The sequence below is a fragment of the Pseudopipra pipra genome, chromosome 8 (genome assembly GCF_036250125.1).
Source record: "Pseudopipra pipra isolate bDixPip1 chromosome 8, bDixPip1.hap1, whole genome shotgun sequence".
Taxonomy (NCBI): Eukaryota; Metazoa; Chordata; class Aves; order Passeriformes; family Pipridae; genus Pseudopipra; species Pseudopipra pipra.
Genome location: NC_087556.1, coordinates 17,631,956 through 17,640,771, shown reverse-complemented (window position 1 = coordinate 17,640,771; position 8,816 = coordinate 17,631,956). Strand labels below are relative to the sequence as shown.

General features: G+C 46.1%; 2 long non-coding RNA genes across 2 annotated transcripts in view; both read right to left on the bottom strand.

Moving 5' to 3' along the window:
* Positions 1-860: 860 nt before the first annotated feature.
* Positions 861-7,480, bottom strand: LOC135417970 (uncharacterized). Its single transcript, XR_010432282.1, has 3 exons — positions 3,999-7,480; positions 3,019-3,176; positions 861-1,407 (listed from the first exon to the last, which is right to left on the bottom strand). It is a non-coding gene; the product is annotated as an uncharacterized LOC135417970 (long non-coding RNA).
* Positions 7,481-7,488: 8 nt separating this feature from the next.
* LOC135417969 (uncharacterized) overlaps positions 7,489-8,816 on the bottom strand; it is a 333,771-nt gene continuing 332,443 nt past the window's right edge. Inside the window, exon 11 of the long non-coding RNA XR_010432281.1 lies at positions 7,489-8,816. This exon is cut by the window's right edge and continues 8,080 nt beyond it. This is a non-coding gene — a long non-coding RNA (uncharacterized LOC135417969).

Below are 8,816 nucleotides of genomic sequence, written 5' to 3'. Positions count from 1 at the left end.
ACACAACATGCTGTTTCATAGCTGGTGTTTCTGGGCTTATCTCTCCACAAAGCTTCTCAGGAAGATGTCTCCTAATAACTCCAAGTGTGGATATTCCAGGATAAAAGAGTCTATGCTGGAATTTGTTTGGAATAGCTGTCAGGAACAGTCCTCTGGGGCTAGAAAATGTCCTGTACCCAACACTACGGTCAGCAGCATCAGGCGCAGAGCTATGGCATCACTGACTGTTGTTAACATGGGCTCACGGCTGTCTCTGTGTTCCTCAACTCCAGCCTCAGCTGGAGGATGCCAGGTACAACAGAACTGCAGAGGAGCCTGAAAGTGAAAGCCTTTTCACTAGGGAAAGGAGAACCTATTTCATGGAGCTTAGGTCCTGGTGTTGTAGGTTGAATCAGAAATAGGCAATGCAAAGTTCTCAAGCCTAGACTGGAAGACCTTTGTGCCATTGCCTCGAGAGTGAATTTGCATGCCTTCAGCCCTGAACGGGCATGCTGAGCTTCCCCAGGGTAAACAAATAGAGTGGGGAAGTGTCTCTGAAAGCCATAATTGACACAAGGGCTCTAAAAGGGACTGCTCCCAGCAGGAGGCCATGCTGCTTGAAGTTTCCTTGTTCTCCCCTTCCCTGGAAATCACAGGTCATTGCTTGCAGCCACCTCCTCCCCCCTAAAACTGTAACCAGTGAAGAGCCATAAAAACACTGAAGCACAGAAGGGCTGGGAATCTGATCTGTTGAGAAAGCAAACACTGACAAAATGACAACAAAACATCCTGGGAAGCAGTTTGGAGGGATGAGGCTGGGACAGTGCAAGAAAGGAGTTCCTGGAGGAAGATGGTGAAGGCTTCAGAGACAGCAGAGACAGGGGTGACACGGTGCTGTGACATCTACCAGTCATCTGGAGGGGAGCTTCTCAGGAAGATCTTTTTCATTAAAATAAACTTTTAAATGAGAGATGAACAAGAAATTAAATTATGGACAGTCCTGCTTCTGACCAGGCTCCCAGCTCTCCCACTGCTGACTACGCTTGGCCAGGGTATACAGGAGCAAAAAGGTGTCCTACTTGCTCCATGCCTCTGTTTTCCCACCTGTAAGGAGGAGAAGACAGGACAGACACTCACCCCACAGGACTGGCACAGGATTGACACTCACCCCACAGAGCAGTGACTCTTCTGCAGTGTGACTCCACTGGCACCAGGGAAAAGCCTCTTGCTTAGCTAAGAAAAGAGGTGTGCTGTGAGTGATGCAGGGAGAGAAGATATTCCAATTTACCCTTTTCCTGGCAGTGACAGGGGACTGGAAGTTTCACTGGGAAGGTACCAAAGTTTCTCCTTCATTTTGGGGCAGATGAAAGGAAGACAGCAGTCACATTTGATGTAGAGTGGGTCATATGTATGAATGAGACCTAAGAGCTAGATAAGAAACACAGGTAAAAGTCAAGTAAGAAATGAAACAGGTAGATTGGCTGATTTTTTACAATTAATTAATTACATATATTTTTATTATGTTTTTAGAGGCTTTAAGGCTCTGTATTACATACTTTAATTACTGTAAAGAGCTCCAGGAGTTAAATATTTGGGGAAAAAAAACTGTTTTGAGGACAGGTATTGCCTTCCTACAAGCATGACTGGGGTCTGCATGGACAGTCTCCCAATGCTGCTTTTAAGCTGGCAGACATCTGATGAAATGCAGAAGCAGTAAAGTTGAGACCAGAGGGAGCCAGTCTCTTCTGGAACTCCTTCCCAGCACCCTGAAAGTTTTGGCAGATCCTGCTGTCATGAAATCCCACAGACTGCTTTCCACAGAAAGCTTGGAAAAGCCCTGACACACGCATTAATAACAGCAAGAATCTCTAACATCTGTTAGATGGGGAAAAACACGGAGGCCCCATGGAGAACTCTCTCTCTATCCACTTGCTGTAAGGTCCACTTGCGACAGGCCCCGGCAAAAGTCAAAATTATCTTCCTCTGGCTTCTTCTCCCATCCCAGGCCATTCTTCCCTGGTTCAAACAGTGGCCTCACATCTTTTTGGCCTGCATCTGGCCCCAGGGATGATGAAGAGTTTCAGGGCACCATTCTATCCCCAGTAATGCCATGGAGTCACCCATCCGAGTGCTGCTTTTAGCCTGGCCTGAGTAAACTCACGCTGGTGTGATCCTGTCAGCATCAATGGAGCCTCAAAGAGGGTAAATCCTGCTTGCTCAGCCTCTCTCCAGCACCTCATTCTGCATGCAGACAGCATGGAGATCTTTTTTGTCTGTCTCCACCTTTCATTCTTGTCCATTTTTCATTCCTCTTGTTCCTTATTCCTGAACACATGGGTGCAGTTCTGCTTCTAGAAATCCCATGGAGTTATTTCTGCTGCATCACAGGGCAGTTTAGCAGAGATGGTGATCCTCTGATTTCTCACCTTACACCCTTTCAGAGAAGCTAGCTCTTGGCACCACAGGGAGAGGGATTATTTGATCTTTATTAATTTATTAAAAGGAAGGAAGAGGGTGGAAATTGCAATGAAAGGGACAGCCAGCAAGATGGCAAGGAAGAGAGGTTAAAAATGAAATCATCATCTAATTGGCCCGCAGTGAATTATTCACATGTATAATCTTTTTAAAAAAAAAAAATCAGCACAAGGCAATGCAAGTAAATGCTGTTCATGTTTAAAAGTCATTTCCATAAGTAAGTGCAATTTCTCTACTGTTTGCCCCTGTTTAATGAAGTGAAATCTTGTTTGCATTCCTCCCAATTTCCCAACGAAAGGCGCCCAAGCGTTTGCACCAAAATTACTTGGCCCAAATTAAAACCCTCCAACTTGGAAAAAAAAGAGGAAAGGGGGAAGAAATCAGACTTATTTTTAAAATGCCTTAAGTGCATCCCAGCATCCTAATTTATTTTTAGACACTTGTTATTAAGAGTAGTAGTAAGTTTCCCCTTCTCTCTCGCTCTCTCTCTTATTTAAATGAACTTAATGGCAATAGATGCAAATGTCTGGAAGAGGAAAATAGTTAACATTTATTTATTCTTACTGTTGTCTCTTCCCTGGCTGGTGTCATTAGAACAGTTCGTTGCATCCCATTCGCTCCCATTAGCTCTGCTATCAGAGCCACCCAGCACGACTCCAGCACGGCTCGAAGTGCTTTCTGCGGCCCACATAGGGACTACATCATCATCTCCGAGGCACTGGCTTAATGACAAGAAAAAAAATCAGAATATATTGCACAGTGCTCTGGGGAAACAACAACAAAACCCACCACCACCGTTGCTGCCACCCAATGCCATCTCCCCTTGACCCGGGGTGGGCATTCCTGCTTCAGCCAGGCAGGGGACAGACAGACGGACTGGCTGTGGGGCTGGGGCAAGTCTCCCTTCGCAATTCATTGATCTGGGCAATGTGCAGAGAAATACGCCAACAGGGACCCAGAGTGCTTGGAAACGTACTCGGGAGGACCCAGAGAGACTGGAATGGGTTCAAACAGCTGTTCAGAGCCAGCAGAACCATCTCTCCCTGATGCAGGGCTGCCAGACAGCTGACTCTTGGCTCCCTGGCAGAGGCAGGAGCTGCCAGCCAAGGCTGCTGGTGGGGTGGAGGGCTTGCAACCCCTTGCTGGATGAACCCTTCTTTTCTCCAGTACCCCCACTGCTCCCTTCAGGGGCATTTCCTAAAGCAAACCTGATCAGTTCACACATGTGAGCAACCACATATCTCAGGGTCGTGTGGCCCAAGCTGTCAGCTCCAGCCACCAGCGTGTGTCACCCCGCAAGGTGTGTTGTCCCAGCCACCGGCCACCACTGCAGAGATAAGGGACTTAGCCCTAATCCTGCCCTGGGGAGCAGTGGCTGAGGACCAGCACTGGCAGGTGGCAGCCCAGAAAGGCAGGTGCCCCGGTGCCTAGGAGAAGTGGCCAAAATCCACTCCCCTCCTGAACAACGGTGTCCTTTCTAAATCTGGAGGTGGACCTCACCCAAAATCCCTTTGCAAGCAAGAGGGACACAACAGGTTGCTCACCCAGAGAACAGGAAGATTTTGAGGTCTTCTGAGCCCTTCACCCCCAGGTGACACATGAATGAGGGTGGTGGCAAGTTCCAGAGAAGGAGACCAGGGCTCGATGACAGCACCAGCTGACAAAGCAGCATTTGGGAGGGAGGACTTCAGCATCTGCAGTGCTGACACATGAAAGAGAGGCAGCAGTTATTGCAGGCAGGGATGAAGCCACGCAAAGGGCCCTCCCCACCTCCATAAAGTTGACATTGTCTCCCGTGATAACTTTTCTGCTGAGGTAGGAGACACTTTACTGCAGAGTTGCACACAGCAAGTAGCTGCCCTCCCCCCCGCCCTTTCCCATCCTCTCCCTCTCTCTCCCTCTCCAGCATCATTTACATCCTTAATTAGCTGTAATTCTGCAGTGCTCATTAGGGAAGGACTGGAAAATATCAAGGAGCCCACAAGCAGGGGGCTTCAAGGGAGAGGGAGGAAGAGGGGGATGGCTAAGAGGGGAAGAGGCATCAGGCTAAGAGGGGATGCCCAAGGCTGGATTGTGGAGTCAGAAGCCAGGAGTTACTTGCTTAATTCAGGTGGGATGATTACACTAGTGTAATTTCAGAGCACTGATCCAGTGATGGGGTTAAAGAGGCCACACTGTCCCGCCTAGAAAGGCAGAAGAATTGTCCAGAGAATAACATCATCTCACCAACAGTACTTGCTCTTACCTCCTTGCTCACAGGTGATATCTCTCTGCTGGGTTATTCAGTGTCCCACACTCCAAAAGTCAACAGACGATCACAGGAAGAGGGCAATATTACCCTCCAATGCAGACAGCTACACAAACCTGTCCTCTCTTCCAGCCTCATGAGGAATTATTCAGCAAAGAGGTTTCTCTGGAAAATTGCAGCTGACAGGGCTAAAGAACTTCTGCCAGGTGTGTGACTGAACTGCAACCATTTGGTTAGAGGAAGAAAGACACAAAAATGATGCAGAAGAAAATTTGAATGATCTGTTCATTGTTTCTTAAAGGGATACCGTCTTGATTTAAAACAAGAAGGGGGTAAGCACTTTGAATTTTACTTCATTGACCGAAAATAGAAAAAAACCCAAACAAAACAAACCAAAACAAGAAACGAGAGCTCAAAACTATACCCATACTTTACATTCCAGGTTGTCGAATGAAATACATCCTTTAACCCCAAATGGGAAAACATTGTGAAGTTTTACTGTTGGTCCATATATTTGATACAATTACTTTGGGGAGCAGCAGCAGACCCAGGCATTTATAACCTGGACTCCCTTTTGCTCAGGAGTATATAAACACAGAGGGAGTCAAGTTCTCTCTCTCCACAGTCTCAAGAGACCTTCATAAGACCATTAAGGAGGTAGTATTGTCTCCTTGCCTTAGCTGGAGAATTGCTAAATTAAGTGAATGAGGCAAGGACATAAAGGAAGTCTGTGTCAGAGCCACACAGTGACCCCAGATTTCCTACTGGTTCTCTTTGAACCACTAGTTACAACCTTCCTTATAGTCTAGCATTTGGACTTTTGTATGACCACTTGCACTTGCACTTTCTGGACTCATACCTGGCTAGTTTTTAATTCACTGCCTAGCTGTATCTTTGCTCAAGGTTTGATCACAGAATCATAGGATGGTTTGGGTTGGAAGGGAACTTAAAGATCATCTAGTTCCAAGCCCCCTGCCATGGGCACAGACACCTTGCACTAGACCAGGTTGCTCAAAGGCCCATCCAACCCGGTCATGAACAATTCCAGGGATGAGACTGCGACCGTTTCTCTGGGCAACCTGTTCCAGTGTCTCACCATCCTCATAGTAAAGAATTTCTCCCTAATATCTAATCTAAACCTGTCATCTTTTAGTATGAAGCCATTTGCCCTTGTCTTATCACTACATACTCTTGTAAAAGGCCTGTCTCCAGCTTTCCTGTAGGCTCCTTTAGGTACTGGAAGGTGCTATAAGGGTGTGCATGTAAAAGTCTATCTGGGAGTTCAGTGAAGTTGATGAGGATGGTCTTTGGAAGACCATCGTCCTACTTTTCACTTGCTGGCTATAATGTGAACCTGCAGGTTGAGCTGTGATGATGTGTCCCACCAAAGACAAAATGACCACCAGCACATGTGGCATTATTTACAAATATGTGGGTGTGTGCACAAATGAGCACTTGTGCTTTGGTGTATCTTCCTTTTTAATTAACATCTTCAAATTTCTGTTAGTATTTAGATTAAACTTGCCATAACAGATAATAAGAATAGCCATATCAGATAATAAGAATAAGTAAACATGCCAAAACAAGTCAAGAGAAAACCCCAGTGAAGTACAACTTCATAGAAGTGCCTAGGACCTTTGCAAAACAGCATTTCAGTGATTCATATCACTGTCTCTGAAGTTTGACACAGGACAACTCCCTTCACACTCACCCAGAACAGCTTATTTACATCATTCAAGCAAAGAGAAATCTGGCCCATCTTTCTGTATTAATATCTGCCTTTTCCTGTAGTGTTTGGTACACAGATTTCTAAGATCTTTACAAAGCACACAGAACTTCCAGCTCCACTCTATGTGAAATTTGGGTTTCAAAGAAGTAGCAATTGAACAGAGTTTGCCTGAATCTTATTGCTATGCTTTAAAGAGCATCTTTTCTGCACTTGAAAGGAACCATTTAGTCAAGGTTTTCAATGACAAATTGACAATGTAAAACTGTCAGAGCAGATTTTGTCCATTACCACTCTAATATTTGGGAAGAAAGAAGATAAGGAAAATAAAATGCTAGATCCACATGCCTATTAGAGATATTCAGCTGGTACAAGGAAAGATGCCTCACCATTTCCTGGATGTAGAAGACAGGGATGCCAGTTTGTTTAGACCTTTGTGTGGCCTTAGCTCTGCCCACATGATGTGGGCAACTGGTAGGATTCTGCAGAGGGTGAACGAACATCTGCTCCCAGACATCCACAGAGGAGAGTGTGGAAGTGGAAAGAGCTGCCTGCAGTTCTTGCATAGCTCACAACTGCAATCGGCAGCTCCTGGGCAATAGCTCACGCTTGCATGAAGCTGTCTGCACTCTCCTGCTCACAGCACTCAGTGATTTCCTTCAAAATGACTCAACAGTGTCTTTTGTAAATTGCTCGTTAGTGAGTACTTTGATACCTAGAGTACCAGTGAATGGTGTCATTCCCACAAGCTACTCACCATCATTACATTTTCATCTTTTGTACTTTATCCTTCTGTTAGACAGCCCAGAGGAACAGCAGGTACTTGCCTTTTGCGTTGTAGCAGTAGTCAAAAAAAACCAAGCTCAGACAAACTAAGTCTGGGATGAAGTGATGCTAAGTAGTGTCTAGAGAAAGAGGTAAAGTGAATAACAGATAATCAAGTATGAGCTGCTTTTCCCACAGTTTAGTGTCATGGCTGGCTGTACAGAGGATGAACCCAAGGCATAAAATTGTGTTGCATGTGACTGTCAGAATTGGCAGCAAATCTGCACAAGGGAGGAACATACTGAGAGGCACAGAAGCAAGCTCTTTGGTGTGCGTTTGTGGATAGGCACATGGGAGTTAAATTACATATATGTATGCACATTTACATTTTCATGGGTGTGTTGGGGTGTGCCTGACACTGCACATACACATGGGTAGATGCCAGGAGAGGAAGGGGTACTCCCCAGGCTGCACACCAGTTAAGTGCAGGTGAGAGTTTGTGGACTACTACTGAATAGCTTGAGGCATCATCTGTAAGGGCTTATTTCCAGTACCAAGCATTTTTCCCCACTGAGAGTCAATGAAACCATTTCTGCAAGCCTCCCTCAGGTACCACACAGCAAATATAAGACCAAGGAAACACTGGGGAAGATTTCTGGTCACTCAGACTGTGGTAATTTGAGGAGAAAGCCTAGCCCATGGAAAGAAACCATTCATGTAATTTGCAGAGATATTTGGCTGACTGAACAGCCTCACATTTTGCATGTATTCTTTCGGTTTGCAGCAGCATTTTCTCTGTCTCCCTGATGCTTTCACAGAGGCTTGGAAGAGACAGATTTGTTCCACGCTAGCTTTCCTGGCATTATTGCCTATGGTGACTCCTGCCAGGAGAAGCCGAGAGGAGAAGAGCTCTGAACTAGCCCAGACTGCATCCTCACACCACTTCCACACCAAGGCTGCATCTTGGGCTGCCACAGCCAGGGTCCTTCCAGCTTCCACTGGCTCCACTCTCCCCTCTTCACACCTACCCCAGTTCTGTGGCCAGCTCCAAGCTTCCCCTGTCCTTCACCCTCCTGATAGGACTTCGCTTGCTCTCTGTGGCCCAGGTCCAGATAGAGTTTTCAAACATCTCCTCCAGAAATGGGTCCTCTCTCTCAGCAGTCAGAGCCAAGCTAAACAGTGCCTCCTGACGAACCCGCTCAGGCGACCAGCATCTCACTGCACGGGTATCTTGGTCTTTCCCACAGGACTGGAGCAGCGGGAGGGAGGGAGGTTGATAGCAACAAAAAGCAGCAGATGAAAAGTAGACTCACACCACATAAATTCTTAAATGATTTTTATAAGGACACAGTATTGTAACAACTTGCCAAGAACAACACCGAAATTATTTCAAGGTTTCTCATTTGTTTGTAAAGTGAATATTAAAAGTGCAGGCAGCAGTCTCCTGGTGTTCCCCTGGGAACTCTTAGTGTCCGTAGTAATGAGGTCATTCCTTTTTTATTAGGAGAAGGTTTTCTGTAAAGTTAAATGTGCTGACAGCCTCTTGCCTTTGATGTTGGGTTTCACCTCAGTCCCTCCTGCAGATATTGCTGCTCCTCCCTCGCAAAGACACATCCCTGACAA